Source organism: Budorcas taxicolor, chromosome 8 (genome assembly GCF_023091745.1).
Source record: "Budorcas taxicolor isolate Tak-1 chromosome 8, Takin1.1, whole genome shotgun sequence".
Classification (NCBI taxonomy): domain Eukaryota; kingdom Metazoa; phylum Chordata; class Mammalia; order Artiodactyla; family Bovidae; genus Budorcas; species Budorcas taxicolor.
The window spans coordinates 47,530,048-47,554,074 of record NC_068917.1 but is presented as its reverse complement, the minus strand read 5'-3'; the positions used below and the strand labels follow the sequence as shown (position 1 = coordinate 47,554,074).

Genomic DNA, 24,027 nt, shown 5'->3' with positions numbered 1-24,027 from the left:
AGCATGACATCAGCAAAGGCTGCTTTATTAGAGCAGCACGGCTTTCCTAGAGCAGGCTGAATGGCATCCTATGTTCTCCCTGCCAAAGACAGGCCACTGCTCCCCGTGGCCCACCACGAACCTGTGAAGGTAAGCTTGCTTGGGAAAACAGTCCTGCCGATATAATTAAGGATGCTGAGATGAGATCAGCCTGGATTATCCAGGTAGGCCCTAAATGCAATGACAAGTGTTCTTAGAAGAAAAGACGGGAGAAATACAAAATAGTAGTTTATGTGAAGACTGAGGCAGAGAGTGGAATGGAGTTCAGTTCAGTCGCTCAGTCACGCCCAACTCTTTGCGACTCCATGGACTGCAGCACGCCAGGCCTCCCTGTCCATCATCAACTCCCGGAGTTTACTCAAACTCATGTCCATTGAGTCGGTGATGCCATCCAACCATCTCACTCTCTGTTGTCCCCTTCTCCTCCTGCCTTCAATCTTTCCCAGCATCAGGGTGTTTTCCAAGCAATCAGTTCTTCGCATCAGGTGCTGAGTTTCAGCTTTAGCATCAGTCCTTCCAATGAATATTCAGGACTGATTTCCTTTAGGATGGACTGGTTGGATCTCCTTGCAGTCCAAGGGACTCTCAAGAGTCTTCTCCAACACCACAGTTCAGAAGCACCAATTCTTCGGCGCTCAGCTTTCTTTATAGTCCAACTCTCACATCCATACATGACTACTGGAAAAACTATGGCCTTGACTAGACGGACCTTTGTTGGCAAAAATGTCTCTGCTTTCGAATATGCTGTCTAGGTTGGTCATAGCTTTTCTTCTAAGGAGCAAGCGTCTTTTAATTTCATGGCTGCAGTCACCATCTGCAGTGATTTTGGAGTCCCCCAAAATAAAATCTCTCACTGTTTCCACTGTTTCTCCATCTATTTGCCATAAAGTGATGGGATCAGATGTCATGATCTTAGTTTTCTTAATTTTAAGTTTTACCACCTTTTTCATTGAGAGTGGAGTTATGCTGCTATAAACCAAGGAATGGACGGAGCCACTAGAAACTGAAAGAGGCAAGAAAAGATTTTCCCCTCAAGCCTTCAGAGGAAGCATGGCTCTACCAAAACCTTGATTTGAGACTCTTGGCCTCCAGAATGATAAGAAAATAAATTCCTGTTGTTCTAAGCCACCCCGTTTTGGGTAAATTTTTGTGGCAGCCTTAGGAAACAAATACAGGAAGTCAGGGTTAGCCCCACAGGGGTGACGACATCTGATCTGATACCTGAGAAGAGTCAGCCCTGCAGAGATCTCAGGACAAAGTCTTCCATGCTGAGGGACAGCAGTGCAAAGTCCTGAGGCAGGAAGGAACTGGGAAGCTTATTCCTACAGCTATTTACAAACAGAGGTAGCTTGTATTGAGGCATTCACACAATGAAGCATGCAGGCTAAACACGTAGCTTCTTGTGCAAAAAGAACCCAGAGGAATGTGCTGCAGGCTCATTTAAGTACCTGTCTATTGGCCAATTGTAACCTTTTCTGGAAGTGAATAAAGTCCTAAACACAAAGGAATGTGTTGTAGTGTAAGAAAGATGGTTCAACGGGAAAGGCTTGAGGAGGGTTTTGGAATCAGGGTTTAAAGTCAAACTTTGCTACTTCTCAGGTGTGTGAGAAGTTACTGAAAAATTGTTAACCTGAATCTAGGGTTCTCATTTGTAAAATGGGGACACCATGGCCCATCTTGAGGGGTTGTCTTATGAATTTAATCAAGTTCAGAGGGAAGGCTCTGGAGTCAAATTGTTTGAAGTTCAAATTCTGGCTCAGCCACTGACCTTTGCTGGCCTCATCTCTAACACAGGGAAAGAACAGCCCTTACCCCATGGGTTACTATCAAGAGGAAGTGACTAGATTATGCCTAGGTATTAAGGTGAATGACTGGGTTACCACAAGTGGTGGTGGTGGTGGTGGTGGTTCTTATTGGTAATTCACATAAAGCACCAACATGGTGCTGATTCAGTACACACTTTGAGACAGAGTGTTCTCAGTTATTCACATACTTTTTATCCTCTGACTTTAGCAAACAGCAATGTCTTAAGAAAGAACTATGGACCAAGGTTCATAACACTATATAGGAGGTGGTAACCAAAACCATCCCCAAGAAAAAGGAGTGCAAGAAAGCAAAGTGGTTGTCTGAGGAGACCTTATAAATAGCCGAGAAAAGAAGAGAAGTGAAAGGTAAAGGGGAAAGGGAAAGATATTCCCAATTGAATGCAGAGTTCCAGAGAATAGCAAGGAAAGATAAGAAAGCCTTTTTAAGTGAACAATGCAAAGAAATAGAAGGAAACAATAGAATGGGAAAGACAAACAGTTCTCTTTAAGAAAACTGGAGATACCAAGGGAATATTTTATGCAACGACAGACACAATGAAGGACAAAAACAGCAAGGGCCTAAGAGAAGTGGAAGATATTAACAAGAGGTGGCAAGAACACACAGAAGAACTGTACAAAAAAGCTTTTAATGACCTAGATAACCATGATGGTGTGGTCACTCACCTAGAGCCAGACATTCTGGAGTTTGAAGTCAAGTGGGCCTTAGGAAGCATCACTACAAACAAAGCTAGTGGAAGTAATGGAATTCCAGGTAAGCTATTTCAAATCCCAAAGGATAATGCTGTTAAAGCACTACACCCATTATGCCAGCAAATTTGGAAAACTCAGCAGTGGCCACAGGACTGGAAAAGGTCAGTTTTCACTTCAGTCCCAAAGAAAGACAATGCCAAAGAATGTTCAAATTACTGTACAAACGCACTCATTTCACATGCTAGCAAGATTATATTCAAAATCCTTTGAGCTAGGCTTCAGTAGTATGTGGATCAAGAATTTCCATGTGTACAAGATGAATTTAGAAAAGGCAGAGGTACCAGAGATCAAATTGTCAACATATACTGGATGATAGAAAAAGCAAGGGAATTAAAAAAAAAAAATCTACTTTTGCTTCACTGACTACTCTAAAGCCTTTGACTGTGTGGATCACAACAAACTGTAGAGAAAATTCTTAAAGAGATGGGAATACCAGAGCACATTATCTGCCTCCTGAGAAACCTGTATGTAGGATAAGATGCAACAGTCAGAACTAGACATGGAACAACAAACAAGTTCAAAACTGGGAAAGGAGTATGGCAAGGCTGTTTATTGTCACCCTGCTTATTTAACTTCTGTGCAGAATATGTCATGTGAAATGCTGTATGGATGACTCACAGGCTGGAATCAAGATTACCAGGAGAAATAACAACTTCAGATATGCTGCTGATACCACTCTAATGGCAGAAAGTGAAGAGGAAGTAAAGATCCTCTTGATGAAGGTGAAAGAGGAGAGTGAAAAAGCTGGCTTAAAATTCAACATTCAAGAAACAAAGGTCATGGCATCCAGTCTCATCACTTCACGGCAAATAGATGGGGAAAAAGTGAAAACAGTGGCAGATTTCATATTTTTGGGCTTCAAAATCACTACGGACAGTGACTACAGCCATGAAATAAAAAGATGCTTGCTCCTTGGAAGAAAAGCTATGGCAAACCTAGACAGTGTATTAAAATACAGAGATATCACTTTGCCCACAAAGGTCAATATAGTTAAAGCTATGATTTTTCCCATAGTCACATATGGATGTGTGAGAGCTGGACCATAAAGAAGGCTGAGAGCTGGATTATAAGGAAGACTGAGTGCTGAAGAACTGATGTTTCCAAACTGCGGTACTAGAGAAAACTCTCAGGAGTCCCTTGGACATCAAGGAGATTAAACTAGTCAATCATAAAGGAAATCAACCCTGAATATTCATGGAAGGATTGATGCTAAAGCTGAAGCTCCAATACTCTGGCCACCTGATACAAAGGACCAGCACATTGGAAAAGACCCTGATGCTGGGAAAGATTGTGGGCAAGAGGAAAAAGGGGCGATAGAGGATGAGATGGTTGAATGGCATCACTGACTCAATGGACATGAATTTGAGCGAACTCAAGAAGATAGTGAAGGACAAGAAGCCTGGAGTGCTGCAGTTCATGGGGTTGCAAAGAGTGGGACACAAGTTAGCAACTGAACAACAACAACAAGAAAGGGGATGAGGACCATGGGGTGGATCATTTCTTCCTTCAACAAAGTAATGAGAATGGGTACTTGGGGTTCAGAGTTATGAAACATAACTCAGAGAGGAAGACCCAATGACATCAAGCTGTTTAAACTTTGAAAATAGGCTGAAATAATACCTTAGTTAAGCTAGACATATTTGAGAACTTCTCGCCAAAGCTATGAACCATTTATACCTCTTGTTACATTTGCAATGTTACATGTTTTTCCTCAAACAGGAAAATATACAACCTTGAGAGGTCAATGCAAATACTTAAAAGGAGAAATGATCAAGTCTTTGGCTCCTCCGTACACCGATCAATGGTCTGCTAGTGACACTTTTAGACGTCTGGTTGTCATTGCCTCTAGCCTGAGAAGACTTTGGACTTTTAATCATCACAGCATGGAGTGACTCTAGTCCTATCCAAGTAACTGTGCACAGTGCTACATAAATGGAAGAAATTTAGAAGATGCTGGGTTAGCTCCATGGCCTAGTGCCAAAAAAACAGGTCTAGGAAGCCCTGCCCCATGGGATAACTTCAAAATCCTTTGTCCTTTTATAGCTGAAAAAAGTCACTTTCATTTACTGGGTAGAGAGAAATACCTTTTTGTTCTAAAACATGGGCTTTGCATACTCTGAATCTCCAGCTGGATTACGTTACGTGGAGATAGACCCATGAGATGCTGTTGAGTCTGACATCTGATAGGATGTCATAATTTAGGGTAGAGAGACACAGAGTTATTTTAGTATGATCAAAAATATAAAAAACATACAAACTCACCTCAACTGTTAGCAGCCAACCACATAATAAATTGTGAATTGGCCTGGATATCCTCACTTACAAGTTAAACACTGCCAAGAGTCACAAGGGGCCAATGATCAAGTAAAATCAACCATGTTCTTTATAACTTTTGGAGGTGGGGATAGAAACACTGATGATTTGCAACTACATGCACACGTTTCCACTGAACTCCCATAGTGTACTTTAGAGGGGGTTTTGGGGAAACAGCTCTCCTTTTAATAACTTCAAGGCAAGTGAACTATAATGCCATAACAGTGACAGATAAATTAAACAAACAAAGGCATCAAATGATTTCCTAAGACCCCACTATAAAGAGTGAAAAATGGAGGGAAGATACGCTTATACTGTGCATATGACAGGACCACTAAACTTTATATTAAAAATGTTTTTATAAGTCAATCCAAAAAAGAGGGACCCAAATAGAAAATTGTGTGGATAGGCACACATGAGCAACTGTCAAGAGAGAAAAATGTTAATAGTCAAAAACATTTGAACAAGTGTTCAATCTCACCTCAGTCAAAGAAAAGTCCACAAAATGGAATCCCATTTGGGACTCTCAAATTAGCAAGCGTTCATCAGGGGCAGCGAACACTTAGTACTAGCAAAGTACCAGTGTAAACATGCACAGTTTGGTAGAATAATTTGGCAGTAATGATCATGGCATCTAGTCCCATCACTTCATGGCAAATAAATGGGATAAAAATGGAAACAGTGGCAGATTTTATTTTGGGGGGCTCCAAAATCAATGTGAACAGTGACTGCAGCCATGAAATCACAAGAAGAAAAGCAATGACTAACGTATATAGTGTATTCAAAAGCAGAGATATCACTTTCTGACAAAAGTCCATATAGTCAAAGCTATGGTTTTTCCTGTAGTCATGTACAGATGAGATAGTTCAACCATAAAGAAGGCTGAGTGCCAAAGAACTGATGCTTTTGAATTGTAGTGCTAGAGAAGACTCTTGAGAGCTCCTTGGACAGCAAGGAGATTAAACTAGTCAATCCTAAAGGAAATCAACCCTGAATATTCATTGGAAGGTTTGATGTTAAAGCTGAAGCTCCAATACTTTGGCCACCCAAAGAGCTGACTCACTGGAAAAGACTGATGCTGGGAAAGATTGAGGGCAGGAGGAGAAGGAAGCAACAGAAGATTACATGATTGAATTCATCACTGACACAATGGACATGAGTTTGAGCAAACTCCAGGAGATAGCGAAGGACAGGGAAGCGTGGCATGTTGCAGTCCATAGGTTCACAAAGAGCTGGACATGACTTAGTGAATGAATAACAATAATGATCAATAGCCTTAAAACAGTGCCCAGCTTTGGACCCAGCTATTCTATTTCTTAACCTTTAGTCAAAAGGAAATTCATCAAAGCAGCTAAAACAAGAGGGAAAGTTGAATAAATAATAACAAACAAAAAATATTTTTTAAAAGAAGAGGAAAAGTTGAAAAATGAATACAAATTTTTTTAGTCTTTTTGAGTTTTTTACAACATTGCTTCTGTTTTATATTTTTGTTTTTTGGCCACAAGGCATATGGGATCTTAGCTCTCCAACCAGGGATGGAACCCACACTCCCTGCATTGCAAAGTGAAATCTTAACCAGGGAAGTCCTAATAATAATTGTTAAAGAATAGGAAATTATGGAAAATCTATACCAAAATTTGTTGTGCATACAAAATATTAAATAAGAATCTTTGGGAACACATGTAATGGGTGTAATGATGTTCATCCAAGTTTAATAAATGTTTAAAAAATCAGCTTATTAACAACCTCAGATATGCAGATGATACCACTCTAATGGCAGACAGTGGAGAGGAACTAAAGAGCCTTTTGATGAAGCTGAAAGAGGAGAGTGAAAAAGCTGGCTTAAAACTCATCATTCAAAAACCTAAGATCATGGCATCTAGTCCCATCACTTCATGGCAAATAGATGGCTGTAGGACTTGACAGAAAATGAGGACAGGGAAGGCGGTACACTGCTGAGCTGTTAACACTGGCCTTGGGGGAAGCTGAGCTTAGGGGATGGGTTTTGTTTACCTCACAGGGAGACCCCACCTTCAAAAACAAAGTTTCAGATTCATCCCCAAAGGCCCCTGGGCATTTCTACTATTGCTGACCAGGCATGAAGAGGGATTCATCCAGGCTGTTTCACCCTCTTTGTTCCCAGGCAAAATCTCTACACTCTACAAACAGCTGTTTGGGAAAAAAAGCAAATAAAATAGTTCTTTCACTTCCTCATTTCATATATTCACATCTGTTCCATCTTTAGGACATGACATTCCAGAAAAAATTCTTTGACACTAACATTTATATAAGCGTACTATTGCCAGTAAATTTTTTTTAACAGATTTTATTTTTTTAGAGCAGTTTCAGCTTCATAGCAAAATTGAATCAAAAGTACTAGTTCTCATAATAGTCCCTGTCTCCACAAACACAGTCTCTCCATCATCAACACCCTGCACCAGAATGGGACACTTGTTACAAACGATGAGCCTGCGCTGGCGACACACTATCACCTAGAGTCCATGGTTCACACTGGGGTTCACTCTTGCTGTTGCACCTTCTATGGGCTTTAACAAATGTACCCACCATGACAGTGTCACACAGTACAGTTTCACTGTCTTAAAAATCCCCTGGGTTCTGATTATTCATCCTTCCCTCCCTTGTAGCCCTGGGCAACCAGTAAGCCTTTTATTATCTTTACAGTTTTGTCTTTTCCAGATTATCATATAATTGGACTCACACAATATATGGCCTTTTTAGTTTGGCTTCTTTTCACTGAGTAATATGCATTTAAGTTTCCTTGAATGTCTTCTCATGTCTTAATAGCTCATTTCTCCTTATCAGTTGTGTCCAGCTCTTTGTGACCCCATGGACTGCAATCCGCCAGGCTCTTCCGGCCATGGAATTCTCCAGGCAAGAATACTGGAGTGGGTAGCCATTCCCTTCTCCAGGGGATCTTCCCAACCCAGGGATCAAACCCAGGTCTCCTGCGTTACAGGCAGATTCTTTACCATCTGAGCCACCGGGGAAGCCCTAGAATTAAATAATACAGGACAAATTTTGAAGTTTGATTCTCTGGATACCTGGCTTGTAGTGCAGCCAGAGTTTGTCACCTGGTTCGGGACACTGCAAGAAGCTTTAACCCATATTTCCAAAGCCTGTAAGTACCACTCAACTTCCCTTCCCCTATCCAAGCTAACACAGCCTGAAGCCCACTCAGACTCACTCTGACCAGCACAGAGAACCAACCATCTTCACCAAGATACCAGCTCAGCTCTCTGACCACAACTCTGGGAAGAACTGACTCCAAAGACAGGTTAATTTTTTTCTCATCAGAAACATCCCTACTTCCCTATTCCCTCAAATTAGACTTGAGTTTTCTCAAGCTTTAAAACCATATTACTTTGAGCTAGGCAGTATATCAGTAAGTATACCGCCCTCACAAAATTAATGGGGGGAAAAAAAGAAGAGTACTCAATCTCAAAGGAATTTTCCTCCAATGGAAATGCCAGCATGGGCAAATCAACTCAATAAAACACCACACACGTTATTAACAGATCAAGTCATCTCAGTCGAGACTCTGATCAGGAAAGTCTGACTTTGTCATTCAGGAAAATACTAATCATGGTGCACCTGTTGCCAGCTCCAAGCTAGAAATAAGTTAGTGTTTCTCAACCCAGGCTGCTCATTGGAAGCTCCCAAAGAACTTATTAAAAAATACCAATGTTGAGGCCCCACCCCAGAACAATAAAACCAGAATTTTTGGCAATGGGAGCCAGGCATTAGTATATTTTTTAAAATTCACTGAGTAATTCTTATGGGCAGCCAGAGTTGAGAACCATTGTTTTCAGAGGTTACTCAAAATAGTCCAATACTGGCAGCAGATTACTGAGGGACAGTGAATTAGGCCTCTTCCTCTATTTGCTCAAATTTAGCACTAAATGAAAGTACCCACTGGTCTCTAGTTCAATGGATGCCCCTGGCCTTAGTCAGGTAGGGGCCTCTCACTGGAGCCAGCTTTAATACCATGGTTTTCCTCCTTTTTGCCTGGAAATCTACTGAGGGCCTTGCCAAATTTGGGGTAATCAACCCATCCTGGTGTGCCTAGGACTTTCCCTGTTTTAGCAGGAAATGAACAACGTACCAGGAACCTTCTCCATCCCAGGCACACCAGAATGGTTGGCCATCTGATAAGGAAGGTCACTCGCTTAAAGGGGTTCCTGATGGTTTTTAGAATACGTGCAGATACAGCACATACCTAAGCACACACGTTTCCTAGAGCCAGAAATGATGGGAAATTTCTCTATATACTTGCTCTTGATGCAGAATGACATAGCGAGTTAAATTACATTTTTAGAAGAATAACAGCAAGGTACCAAGCACTTCACTCAGTACTTTACACATCTATTATCTAACTTTGACAATTTGATAGCTTCTTTTTACAGATAAGAGGTTGAGGTTAGGTCATTTGTATGAAGTCACATGGCCACTAAGTGAAGAAAAGCTTCACACCTGGACAGTTTGGCTCCAACGTCTGTGGACATAACCACCTCTGGAAATGCCCAGTAATGCTGGTGGTCCTCAGGAGCCACAATGAGGCAGATAAAATGCCGCATGTGGTTAGACCTGAGGCAGCCCTTCTGAATATCTGCATGATGGATTTGATTTTTTCCTCCCTAGACATTCAGGATAAGATGCTACATTTCCCTTTACTTCTCTTTTCTTATAAATTTATTCTTTTCATCTACCAGTGAAGCGTTCATTAATGGGCAGTGAAATTCTTCCCATCATCATTTTATCCACTCAAGGATCTGTCTTTTAAAATAGAGAAGTTATGAGGGAACACTGGGAGGCACCCCTTGCAGGGAATCTAAGATTCGAGAACGTGTTATTGAACTGTGACAGGTTATTTTTTTTTCCATGTCTCAAATTGTTTGTGTTCAGCTCTTCAAATCTGGCCAAAAATCAGGGCTCATGGAAAAACTGTCACTTTCCCATGATTAAAAAGAAATTTTTTTAAATTAATGCTCTAAAATGTTTACCAACTGCAAAACAAAGTTGTCCTGCTCATAGGCGGGTTGGAGGCAGCTGTCAGCTCAGAAACGAAGGACAGCAGTAACTGATTGTGTAGCTCATGATGCCTGGGGGGCATACTGCCTCCCAATGAGATGTAACAATAAATTTGATGATGGTGATGGTGTTTGACACAATAATGCAGCAGGGCTTTTGGCTAATAACCTGACTGTTGCAACACACTGCAAACTCCATGAGGGAAGGGCCTGTATCTGAAATGACTCATCATTCTATCTTGGCCCTGGCTCATAGAAAGTGCACAGTAAACATTTGTTGAATGAGTAAATGAATGATTAGGTGAAACTCTAGTATGTAGTTTGATATAATTCATCAGATTCATTCCTCACAAAAAGCTGGAAGCAACGTGAAAAAATATATGGGAAAAAATTTTATAGATCATCCCACTGAACAGATTCATCTTATAAATGAGGAAACTGAAGCCCAGAGAAGTTAAGTGATCTGTGTAGGGTAGTTCAATGACAGAGAGGAGGAGTCAAGGTCTAACTGGGTCACTTCCTAGTGCTGTGCTGTTTACATGACACCACGTCTCCTGGCGTGCATCTCATCCCATCCAACAGAATTAACCAGACCAGGGAGAAGGACCCCTTGGCATGTCCTTAAAAGAGGCAGCAGAGTACAGTGGGGCCAATGAGACTGGCTTTGAATCCTGGCTCTGCCACGTGAGATTCCTCCCTAATCCTCCATGACCTTGCCTATAAAATTGGAGTTATTATGGTTGCTAGTAGCAGCAGCAGCAGTTCATTTTAGAGTCAAAAAGTCTCAGTGAAATGTCATATAGGCGGCCCTAGGCATTATACTTCTCACTCAGGAGGTGCTCAGTAAATAATAAGTGTTAGCACTGTTGCATTAACACAGGCCCTAAGGCAGCCGGGCCATCCATCCCAGAGGAGGAGAAAGTGTTAACATCGGGTAGGCCATCTGACACTTGTCCCTTACACAAGTACGCCAACATACAGGACAGGGGGGCCTTCTGACTCGTAAACATCCCAGCCCACTTCTCTGTTGCCAGTGCTGGTGGGAACAATACAATTCTCTAAGAATTGTTCCTCGATAGTCGGAGAAGGCAGTGGCACCCCACTCCGGTACTCTGGCCTGGAAAATTCCATGGATGGAGGAGCCTGGTGGGCTGCAGTCCATGGGGTTGCTAAGGGTCAGACACGACTGAGCAACTTCACTTTCACTTTTCACTTTCATACACTGGAGAAGGAAATGGCAACCCACTCCAGTGTTCTTGCCTGGAGAATCCCAGGGACAGGGGAGCCTGGTGGGCTGCCATCTATGGGGCCGCACAGAGTCGGACACAACTGAAGCGACTTAGCAGCAGCAGCAGTCGTTAGCTGAACCAGAAATCTCTCCAAGGGGTTTAATGCCTGCACCATACGGGTGAGGACCTGTCACTCTTTAGTCATTGTAGTCCTTTAGTCATTTAGTCCTAGTGGAGCCACCTGGCAACTGGAAGACAGTGTGGGGCGGGGCGGGGGGAGCCTCAAAGCACAACGTTAGGGATTGCATCTTAAATACCAAGGGATGGCCCCCTTGTTAAAAGTCCCCTGTGCTGTGCTGTGCTGTGCTTAGACACTCAGTTGTGTCCAACTCTTTGTGACCCCATGGACTGTAGGCTGCCAGGCTCCTCGGTCCATGGGGATTGTCCACGCCCTCCTCCAGAGGATCTTCTCAACCCAGGGATCAAACCCAGGTCTCCCACATTGCAGGCAGATTCTTTACAGCTAAGCTATGAGAGAAGCCCAAAAGTCTCCTAGAAATTGTGAAAAGAAACCTTTATAGTCTGTTTGGAATTCTTCAATCTGTAAGGACTGAAGGATGGTTTCCCAGGATTCCCAGTCCCAAGCTGCACTGGTAAGCATGGACACAGCCTCAGATGGAGGCCCATTCCTTTCTGCTCCACACTATAGTTTCACACAACACCCGCTCTTGCCACTTTTCATCAGCTTACAGGATGAATTAAAGGGTCAGAGGAACTGGAACTGTGGAGCCATCAGGAACAAGATTTTTTTCTGATGGAGACATTCTTACCACTCCAAGTGGGAGTTCTCGTTCCCAACACACAGGTTGAGAGTTTGTAGAGGTCCAAATGAGAGTTTCAGTTTTCAGAGTTTACAAGGAGTGTCTTGGGACATGTCAATCACACCATTTCTGTGCTCTAGCCCAGCCTAGATTGAATTGCACATGTACACACATCCTGTTTCAACTTGCCCAGGAAACAAATTGCTCTCCTAGTGCTGATAATGCTGTCATCACAGCGTCCTCAGGTCACATCTGCTATCCAAACAAGAGAAAGAGCTGTGGTAGAACCCTGATAATCTGAAATTCACAGATACATGGGTCTCATTCTCTGGCCTAGAGACTGGATAGATGTAAAAACTGCAACATATAAGAACTAACGATTATCTAAACGGGGAAAGAACTAAAGATTTCCTTTATCATACCTTTAAAAAATCTGGTATTAAATAAAAATAAATGTATAAATTAGAGACAGTTCAACCTACTCAATATTGTTTAACAGCACTCCTATAAACCCAACCTTGAGTTAGGATGTACATAGTTCATGTGTGAAATATAAACAAAGGAAGAGGTATGGAACTTGAAAGTATTATAAACTGTTTACCTGTTAGCGGAAATAAAATGTCCACTCACAAGGCAACTGGAGAGTGAAGTCAGTAATATAGACCATAAGAAAGCAGAGCAGAGAATGTCTATGATGTAAGAATTTAGTAAATACATAAGATCACTAAAGCTAGAACCCAAGCACTATTGAACATGGCTATTTACAGGTAATCAGCAGCAGCCCTCAATCACTCAACCACAGGAAGAAAATAAGGTAATACAACTTGAATTACAAATACTTAATAGTACTTAAAATTTTAAAGCTTCATTAACACAGATGTGGGGACGAAGTGTTCCTAGAAACTTTGCTAGCTATTAATTTGTGCTAATAATGATAGGATGGCTGAAAATGTTAAAACTTGATCTTGAAATTTTATGTAATTCTTAAGTACATGTGCTGTCGCTTCAGTCGTGTCTGACTCTTTGTGATCCCATGGACTGTAGCCCGCCAGGCTCCTCTGTCCATGAGATTCTCCAGGCAAGAATACTGGAATGGGTTGCCATGCCCTCGTCCAGGGGATCTTCCCGACCTGAGGATCAAACTCACATCTCTTATGCTTCCTGCATTGACAGGCAGGTTCTTTACCACTAGTACCACCTGGGATAACATCTCATTCACCCCCTTCCAAATGGCCTATGTTTATGTGGTTTTGTTTTTATGAATCCTCTCAAATCATTGGATACCCTAATGCCTAGATTTCCAGAAATACAATCACTCAAGAGTGATAAAAATATACTCAGTAATAATGCAAAGAAAATATACCAAAATGGAAATTTTTTGTTTCTATACATTCACTTCATCCATCTTCCCAATCTCCTTCCCTCCCTTCTTTCCTTCTATCCTTCCATCTACCCCATAAATACTCAAAGCCTATCATATATAAAACAAAATAGAGCTGAGCGAGATAGACATGGCTTTTATTCTCAGGGCATTTATAGTCACATGACAAGCAGAGGGATACAGAAAAATCTCAAAAGAATGGAAAGATACGTGCAATTTCCTGTGTCATGAAGTACATACATACTGTGGGCCTCTTCCTTTTGTGCTACAGCCTATAAAAGGAGCCAACTTTATTAGCACCAGGCTGAACTCCAGAGTTCACAGTAGAAAGAGTCACGTTGGTGTCAGGAGACCTGGATTCAACACCAAATTTCCAGAAAGAGATGGTTGTATACAAAAGGCTTAGCAACACTCCGGTACATACTAAGTGCTAATTGTAAAAGACAACTATTATTATTGTGGAAAACTTATCAGAGAACACTTTCTTGGGCAAAGTAAACATTATTGCATTGCCTTATTTTGTTTGACTATTGACATTCAGTTCAGCTCATTTCAGTTGCTCAGTCGTGTCCGACTCATTGCGACCCCATGAATCGCAGCACGCCAGGCCTCCCTGTCCATCACCATCTCCCGGAGTTCACTCAGACTCATGTCCATCAAGTCCGTGATGCCATCCAGCCATCTCATCCTCGGTTGTCCCCTTCTCCTCCTGCCCCCAATCCCTCCCAGCATCAGAGTCTTTTCCAATGAGTCAACTCTTCGCATGAGGTGGCCAAAGTACTGGAGCTTCAGCTTCAGCATCACTCCTTCCAAAGAAATCCCAGGCTTGATCTCCTTCAGAATGTACTGGTTGGATCTCCTTGTAGTCCAAGGGACTCTCAAGAGTCTTCTCCAACACCACAGTTCAAAAGCATCAATTCTTCGGCGCTCAGCCTTCTTCACAGTCCAACTCTCACATCCATACATGACCACTGGAAAAACCATAGCCTTGACTAGACGGACCTTTGTTGGCAAAGTAATGTCTCTGCTTTTCAATATACTGTCTAGGTTGGTCATAACGTTTCTTCCAAGGAGTAAGCGTCTTTTAATTTCATGGCTGCAGTCACCATCTGCAGTGATTTTGGAGCCCCCCAAAATAAAGTCTGACACTGTTTCCACTGTTTCCCCATCTATTTCCCATGAAGTGATGGGACCAGATGCCATGATCTTCGTTTTCTGAATGTTGAGCTTTAAGCCAACTTTTTCACTCTCCTCTTTCACTTTCATCAAGAGGCTTTTAAGCTCCTCTTCACTTTCTGCCATAAGGGTGGTGTCATCTGCATATCTGAGGTGACTGATATTTCTCCCAGCAATCTTGATTCCAGCTTGTGTTTCTTCCAGTCCAGCGTTTCTCATGATATACTCTGCATATAAGTTAAAGAAGCAGGGTGACAATATACAGCCTTGACATACTCCTTTTCCTATTTGGAACCAGTCTGTTGTTCCATGTCCAGTTCTAACTGTTGCTTCCTGACATGCATATAGGTTTCTCAAGAGGCAGGTCAGATGGTCTGGTATTCCCATCTCTTTCAGAATTTTCCACAGTTTATTGTGATCCACACAGTCAAAGGCTTTGGCATAGTCAATAAAGCAGAAATAAATGTTCTTCTGGAACTCTCTTGCTTTTCCCATGATCCAGCGGATGTTGGCAATTTGATCTCTGGTTCCTCTGCCTTTTCTAAAACCAGCTTGAACATCAGGGAATTCACAGTTCACGTATTGCTGAAGCCTGGCTTGGAGAATTTCGAGCATTACCTTACTAGCGTATGAGATGAGTGCAATTGCGCGGTAGTTTGAGCATTCTTTGGCATTGCCTTTCTTTGAGATTGGAATGAAAACTGACCTTTTCCAGTCCTGTGGCCACTGCTGAGTTTTCCAAATTTGCTGGCATACTGAGTGCAGCACTTTCACAGCATCATCTTTCAGGATTTGAAATAGCTCAACTGGAATTCCATCACCTCCACTAGCTTTGTTTGTAGTGATGCTTTCTAAGGCCCACTTGACTTCACATTCCAAAATGTCTGGCTCTAGATTAGTGATCACATCATCATGATTATCTGGGTCGTGAAGATCTTTTTTGTCCAGTTCTTCTGTGTATTCTTGCCACCTCTTCTTAATATCTGTTAGGAAGAGGGTGTTGCTTCTGTTAGGTCCATACCATTTATGTCCTTTATCAAGCCCATCTTTGCATGAAATGTTCCCTTGGTATCTCTAATTTTCTTGAAGAGATCTCTAGTCTTTCCCATTCTGTTCTTTTCCTCTATTTCTTTGCACTGATCACTGAAGAAGGCTTTCTTGTCTCTTCTTGCTATTCTTTGGAACTCTGCATTCAGATGCTTGTATCTTTCCTTTTCTCCTTTGCTTTTCACTTCTCTTCTTTTCACAGCTATTTGTAAGGCCTCCCCAGACAGCCATTTTGCTTTTTTACATTTCTTTTCCATGGGGATGGTCTTGATCCCTGTCTCCTGTACAATGTCATGAACCTCATTCCATAGTTCATCAGGCACTTGATCTATGAGATCTAGGCCCTTAAATCTATTTCTCACTTCCACTTATAATCATAAGGGATTTGATTTAGGTCATACCTGAATGGTCTAGTGGTTTTCCCTACTTTCTTCAATTTGAGTCTGAATTTAGTAATAAGGAGTTCATGATCTGAGCCACAGTCAGCTCCTGGTCTTGTTTTTGTTGACTGTATAGAGCTTCTCCATCTTTGGCTGCAAAGAATAGAATCAATCTGATTTCGGTGTTGACCATCTGGTGATGTCCATGTGTAGAGTCTTCTCTTGTGTTGTTGGAAGAGGGTGTTTGCTATGACCAGTGCATTTTCTTGGCAAAACTCTATTAGTCTTTGCCCTGCTTCATTCCACATTCCAAGGCCAAATTTGCCTGTTACTCCAGGTGTTTCTTGACTTCCTACTTTGCATTCCAGTCCCCTATAATGAAAAGAACATCTTTTTTGGGTGTTAGTTCTAAAAGGTCTTGTAGGTCTTCATAAAACTGTTCAACTTCAGTTCCTTCAGCGTTACTGGCTGGGGCATAGACTTGGATAACTCTGATATTGAATGGTTTGCCTTGGAGATGAACAGAGATCATTCTGTCATTTTTGAGATTGCATCCAAGTACTGCATTTTGGACTCTTTTGTTGACCATGATGGCTACTCCATTTCTTCTGAGGGATTCCTGCCCGCAGTAGTAGATATAATGGTCATCTGAGTTAAATTCACCCATTCCAGTCCATTTTAGTTTGCTGATTCCTAGAATGTTGACGTTCACCCTTGCCATCTCTTGTTTGACCACTTCCAATTTGCCTTAATTCATGGACCTGCCATTCCAGGTTCCTATGCAATATTGCTCTTTACAGCATCAGATTTTGCTTCTGCCACCAGTCACATCCACAACTGGGTATTGTTTTTGCTTTGGCTCCATCCCTTCATTCTTTCTGGAGTTATTTCTCCACTGATCTCCAGTAGCATATTGGGCACCTAATGACCTGGAGAGTTCCTCTTTTCATATCCTATCATTTTGCCTTTTCATACTGTTCATGGGGTTCTCAAGGCAAGAATACTGAAGTGGCTTGCCATCCCCTTCTCCAATGGACCACATTCTGTCAGACCTCTCCACCATGACCCGCCTGTCTTGGGTTGCCCCGCAGGCATGGCTTGGTTTCATTGAGTTAGACAAGGCTGTGGTCCTAGTGTCCACTTAAGTACGGCCGAGAGGAGCTACCTCATATCCGAGGTCAGGGGCAGTGGCCTAGAGTGCCAGGCTGCGACGGCGCAGGAACGGCCGAGAGGAGCTACCCTGCGTCCGAGGTCAGTGGCGGCTGGGAGGAGCTACCCCGCGTCCGAGGTCAGTGGGGGCTGGGAGAAGCCACCTCGCGCCCGAGGCCAGGGGTGGCAGCTGGGAGGAGCCACCCACGCCCGAAGCCAGGCCCGAGGAGTGGTGGCTGCCCAGGCACAGGAGGGCCTAGAGGAGCTATCCCACGTTGAAGGTCAGGAATGGCGGCAGTAAGGAGATACCCCTCATCCAAGGTAAGGAGCAGCAGCTGTGCCTGGCTGGAGTAGCCGTGAAGAGATACCCCACGCCCAAGGTAACAGAAACCCAAGTATGATGTGTTGCAAGAGGGCATCAGAGGGCAGACACACTGAAACCATACTATTGACATTAGCTTTCTAAAAATACATAACAAAAGTAACAGTAATACTCAAGATGGTGGTCAGCTTGGAGCTCTTCTAGGCCGTCACAAACCCAGCAATTCTTTGCATTATCTGTAAAGGGACAAGTTCTAGGCATGGTAATTCATACACTCCCCAGATGGTATGACTTCTTAGAAAACTGATGACAATGATGGCAACCAGCAGAACATCATCAACAAATGCTCCCAAACTTCAAAGTTGTTGGTTTTTTAACTCTTTGTTTTAGGATTTTAGTACCCCTTTTTGTGTGTGGGAATGAGTCCAGATTCCTCCCAATTTGGAACTGAGAAGAGGAACCAGAATGCCATTTAGAGGAACAGTTATTTTCTATTTAAAGCTAAGGATTTATAAAATGTTCTCCTTTCCCTCTGAAAAGAGTTATCCAAAGCCCTTCCAAGGAAGTGGGTGAATATTTTTCCTAGCACAAAAGATGGTTTTGCTTCTGAAATGACCTTGGTTCTCTGACTGAGCAATAAATACAGGTTTCCTATTATCTAAGACTTGCACCTTTCCATGGGCAAGAAGCATGGACTCTGATCTTACCACTAGCATGTTACCTTGGAAAGTTCTGGGAGTTCAAGATGCTGGTAAGGGAAATTCCCACTCAGGGTATATCTTGCTCATCTTGGACAAAAAGCTTGGCATCTTGAGCCTGAGGCAAATCCATATTTTCAAGCTTTCCTGGCACTAAAGTCTGCATTCCTAGTTGGTACACAGCTCCATGCCCGAAGGGCATTGAAAAAGGCCACCACTAGAGAAAGCTTTGGCTTCCCTTGTGGCTCAGCTGGTAAAGAATCCAGCTGCAATGTGGGAAACCAGGGTTCAATCCCTGGGTTGGGAAGATCCCCTGGAGAAGGGAAAGGCTACCCACTCCAGTATTCTAGCCTAGAGAATTTCACGGACTGTGTAGTCTATGGGGTCACAAAGAGTCAAACACAACTGAGAGACTTTTACTTCACTCACTAAAGAAAGCTTTGATAAGCTTTAGAAGTGTCTGCCCAGTCTCAGGTTTAGAATCTTTCCATCTCTCTGCTTTTTCCTTCCCTTATTAGCTCACTTGATTTTGAGAACTATAACCTAAGGTAGGTGGGAAGCGCCTGTGAGCAGCTGACTTTTACAGGCGAGAGCTGTAGGGGGTCAGAGAGCCCATGTGGTTTGTCTGTAAGTGGCAGGTGATCACCAGCCTCATGTTCCTGGGCCTCTAGACTTCCTGACCTGAACCTGGCATCACATCTCAGAGATACTTGTTATACCATTCCTGATGAAAAACAAATACCGGTTCTCACCAGAGGAACGTTTCCTGCTCTTGACTGCACATCAGAATCACATAAGGACACTTACTTAAAATGCAGATTCTCAGGCTTGAGCTAGGGATTTCAAACAAGGGTAGGACAGAAAATCTATATTTTTATCAAGCTTCCCAAGTGATTCTTAACATATGTAGCTCAATGCCTCTCCAAGAACCAGCATTAATAAGGAACAGCATGAAGCCGGTTTCTCCTTCCAAGAATGAGTGGTCCAGCTCCTCGGGCCTTATAACAGTCATCTACTGTTAAGTGCTGGAGAGACAGAATTAGCCATTGCTTTCATGGGAAAGACTGATTGGCACAGTGGAAAGCAGTATGCGCCGTACGGCAGGAGACCTGGCTGTTAGTTCAACTGTAATTTAATTCAAGTCGAGGCCTTTTCCAGGCTCTGGGGCCCTGGGTGAGTCACTTAACTGCTTCCTGGGTTCAGGAGCTTCATCTGTCAAATCAGGCTAATGTCATCTGAACCTGAAGAATGGTGGGGCTGGGTTCTACACGCTGAAAAATCTGTTGTGTTCCTTGAAAGGAGAATGATGGGCAAACAGAACAGTGAGAGAGTTTAAAAATTTCCCTTCTAGTCCAGCCCATGTGCTGCAACTAGCCTAGCAATCTGAAAGCAAAGATTGCTGGAGAATGGCTGCAAACAGATATCCCTCCTCCCCTGCAGACCATGGATGGATTCCTAGATCCCCTGGAGAAGGAAATGGCAACCCACTCCCGTATTCTTGCCTGAGAAATCCCATGGACAGAGGAGCCTAGCGGGCTATAGTCCATGCGGTCAGAAAAGAGTCAGACACAACTGGAGAACTGAGCACACTCAACATCTAAGCTAGGCAGGCAAAGGGCTTCTAAAGTGGGCCCCTCGCCATTGGTATTTCCAATATCTTGATTGGAAGAAACTGTTTCTTGATACTCCCTTCTCTATCCTACCCTATATGTCAGAGGTTAGTAAACTTCAGCCCATGGGCCAAATTTGGACTTGGGCCTATTTTTGTAAGTAAATTTTTATTGGCACACAACCATACTCATGTATGTAGTGTCTATGGCTGCTTTTGTGCTACGGTCATTCAGTTGAGTAACTCTGGAAGAGAACGTATATAGCCTCTCAGTTCACAAAGTCTAAAATATTCACTACCTGGCCCTTTACAGAAAAAGTTTCCCAATCCCTGGTATAGAACAGTCTTTTTCAGTTTTTGCCCATGATCCACAATAAATATGCTTTACAGTAAGACCTATTATACACACAGATACCTGTATGTATATTTGTATGTAAAATTTCCCAAAATAACATTTACCTTTACTAAATGCAATGCATCTGATAGTTTCTAGTCTACTGTCTTAAAAAGTTGTACCAATCTCATGATCCCAAATTAGCCTTGATTCATATTTGGAAAACACTTCTCTAGATAAACTAAACAGCTAGCTACTTACAACACATGTCCTCTCATCTCCCACTTCTATTACTTTCTTGACATTGCTGTCTCCATCTAACAAGGCTCTGTCCTGTCATCTCTATATGTGCAAATCCTTCCCATTCTTTAGGAACTATCCAACTCCCATCTCTTCCAAGAAGTCTGCTTTGAGCCTCCGGTTCCAAACTACTTTCTCCTTTTCCTATCTGCCACAGTACTTTTTCTATTCCTCTATTGTGGAACTTCAAATTTTCTGTTTTGTAGAAAAGTTATCTGTGCATCTTTGTATGTACCCTAAAGATCTTGAGTTTCTTAAAGGTATGAACTTAAGCATTTTGTATTCTATATATCATCCAATATAGTGCCTTGTACTCTGTAAGTACAGAATAAATGTTTATTACACTGAAGTCAGCAAATATTTGTTATTAAGGGTATAATATGGTTTTATACATACAGTATTTTATTCTTTAATTTTAAAGACTACAAATTTATGGTATATTGTAAGCACTCGGTAAATGCTTATAAAGACAGAGAGAGAAGGAGATAATCTGGACTTACCAGTTCTATTCCAGTTGCTAGATTTGTGTTATTTGGGCAGAACAATTTTAGGCAGAATTGTTATAGTCAATATACAATCCTGAGTTTTTTGAGTCACAGTCACTGGTTTAGACATACAGAACACTTATTTTTCAAAGCATCAGCAGAGAAAACATGTAACAGTTTTAACTGTCCTAAGCAGACCTGCCAGCCAAACATTCTGATATCAAACATAATCATTGAGAGAGCTTAATACAGTCTCTCCTTTTCCAGGAGACCCTTTTCCTGGAACCCTTTTCTCCTTTTCCTGCCAACCCTTTTGTACCATTAATGCTGTTAGAATCTAACTAATTTTGGTAAAAATTACAGTCACATAATAAAGGAGAAAAAACCACTAATATATCACTTGACTCTGAAAGGGCATCTTCCAGCGGCCATTTATTATATGATTCTAAGTAATATGAGAATGGAGGGGGTATTATATAAGCATGACAAGGATTTTACTAGCATTAAAAAGCAGTCATCAAAACAGATGGTAAAATATTGAATTAATTTCCATTAAAATCACTATCACAATTGCTTTTTAATATTATTTTTAATATTGCAGACTATAAAATATAAGGTCTTTAATATAAGACTATAAAACAGAAGGTCTAAATAGTAGAAAAAACATAAAAAATCTTTTAATTGTAAATTATAATACTGTATACCTAAAATGAATGTCAAAAATGTAGAAGTGTTACAAAAGAAAATACGATAGTCAATAACAGAATCCGTTATCATGGCTGCAAACCAGAAAAAAAAAATTATTAATAATTTCTCTTTATGTAACACTAAACAAATTAGAAAGGAACGTTAAAATCAAGGCTATTAACTGCTCTATAGGACATAAGACTCAGTTTCTTCAATGGATAAATTAGAAAGAGAAAATATAGAGGAGACAAATGCAGATTAAAAGACACTTAAGAGAGAGATTATCAAATCCCTTATGACTATACAGCAGAAGTGAGAAATAGATCTAAGGGTCTAGATCTGATAGACAGAGTGCCTGATGAACTATGGATGGAGGTTCGTTACATTGTACAGGAGACAGGGATCAAGACCATCCCCATGGAAAAGAAATGCAAGAAAGCAAAATGGCTGTCTGGGGAGACCTTACAAATAGCTGTGAAAAGAAGACAAGCGAAAAGCAAAGGAGAAAAGGAAAGATTTAAGCATCTGAATGCAGAGTTCCAAAGAATAGCAAGAAGAGATAAGAAAGCCTTCCTCAGCGATCAATGCAAAGAAATAGAGGAAAACAACAGAACGGGAAAGACTAGAGATCTCTTCAAGAAAATTAGAGATACCAAGGGAACATTTCATGCAAAGATGGGCTCAATAAAGGACAGAAATAACAGGACAACCTAACAGAAGCAGAAGATATTAAGAAGAGGTGGCAAGAATACACAGAACTGTACAAAAAAGATCTTCACGACCAAGATAATCATGATGGTGTGATCACTCACCTAAAGCCAGATATACTAGAATGTGAAGTCAAGTGGGCCTTAGAAAGCATCACTACAAACAAAGCTAGTGGAGGTGATGGAATTTCAGTTGAGCTGTTTCAAATCCTGAAAGATGATGCTGTGAAAGTGCTGCACTCAATATGCCGGCAAATTTGGAAAACTCAGCAGTGGCCACAGGACTGGAAAAGGTCAGTTTTCATTCCAATCTCAAAGAAAGGCAATGCCAAAGAATGCTCAAACTACCGCACAATTGCACTCATCTCATACGCTAGTAAATTAATGCTCGAAATTCTCCAAGCCAGGCTTCAGCAATATGTGAACCGTGAACTTCCTGATGTTCAAGCTGGTTTTAGAAAAGGCAGAGGAACCAGAGATCAAATGGCCAACATCCGCTGGATCATGGAAAAAGCAAGAGAGTTCCAGAAAAACATCTATTTCTGCTTTATTGACTATGCCAAAGCCTTTGACTGTGTGGATCACAATAAACTGTGGAAAATTTTGAAAGAGATGGAAATACCAGACCATCTGACCTGCCTCTTGAGAAACCTATATGCATGTCAGGAAGCAACAGTTAGAACTGGACATGGAACAACAGACTGGTTCCAAATAGGAAAAGGAGTACATCAAGGCTGTATATTGTCACCCTGCTTATTTAACTTCTATGCAGAGTACATCATGAGAAATGCTGGGCTGGAAGAAGCACAAGCTGGAATCAAGATTGCCAGGAGAAATATCAGTCACCTCAGATATGCAGATGACACCACCCTTATGGCAGAAAGTGAAGAGGAGTTAAAGAGCCTCTCGATAAAAGTGAAAGATGAGAGTGAAAAAGTTGGCTTAAAGCTCACCATTCAGAAAACGAAGATCATGGCATCTGGTCCCATCACTTCAATGGGAAGTAGATGGGGAAACAGTAGAAGCAGACTCGGACTTTATTTTGGGGGGCTCCAAAATCACTGCAGATGGTGACTGCAGCCATGAAATTAAAAGACGCTTACTCCTTGGAAGGAAAGTTATGACCAACCTAGACAGTATATTGAAAAGCAGAGACATTACTTTGCCAACAAAGGTCCGTCTAGTCAAGGCTATGGTTTTTCCAGTGGTCATGTATGGATGTGAGAGTTGGACTGTGAAGAAAGCTGAGTGCCGAAGAACTGATGCTTTTGAACTGTGGTGTTAGAGAAGACACTTGAGAGTCCCTTGGACTGCAAGGACATCCAACCAGTCCATCCTAAAGGAGATCAGTCCTGGGTGTTCATTGGAAGGACTGATGCTAAAGCTGAAACTCCAATACTTTGGCCACCTCATGCGAAGAGTTGACTCATTGGAAAAGACTCTGATGCTGGGAGGGATTGGTGGCAGGAGGAGAAGGGGACGACAGAGGATGAGATGGCTGGATGGCATCACTGACTCAATGGACAAGAGTTTGAGTAAACTCCAGGAGTTGGTGATGGACAGGGAGGCCTGGCGTGCTGAGATTCATGGGATGGCAAAGAGTTGGACATGACTGAGCAACTGAACTAAGCTGAATTGCAGAGAGATATTAACCAGTTGCAATGTAAGGTCGTTTGGATCCTAACTGTAAAAATCTACAAGACAGTGCCACACCCATTCCAGTAAT

At 41.9% G+C, this 24,027-nt stretch overlaps 1 protein-coding gene across 2 annotated transcripts in view; it reads right to left on the bottom strand.

Moving 5' to 3' along the window:
- PGM5 (phosphoglucomutase 5) overlaps positions 1–24,027 on the bottom strand; it is a 208,603-nt gene that overhangs the window by 58,163 nt on the left and 126,413 nt on the right. The window lies entirely within an intron of this gene.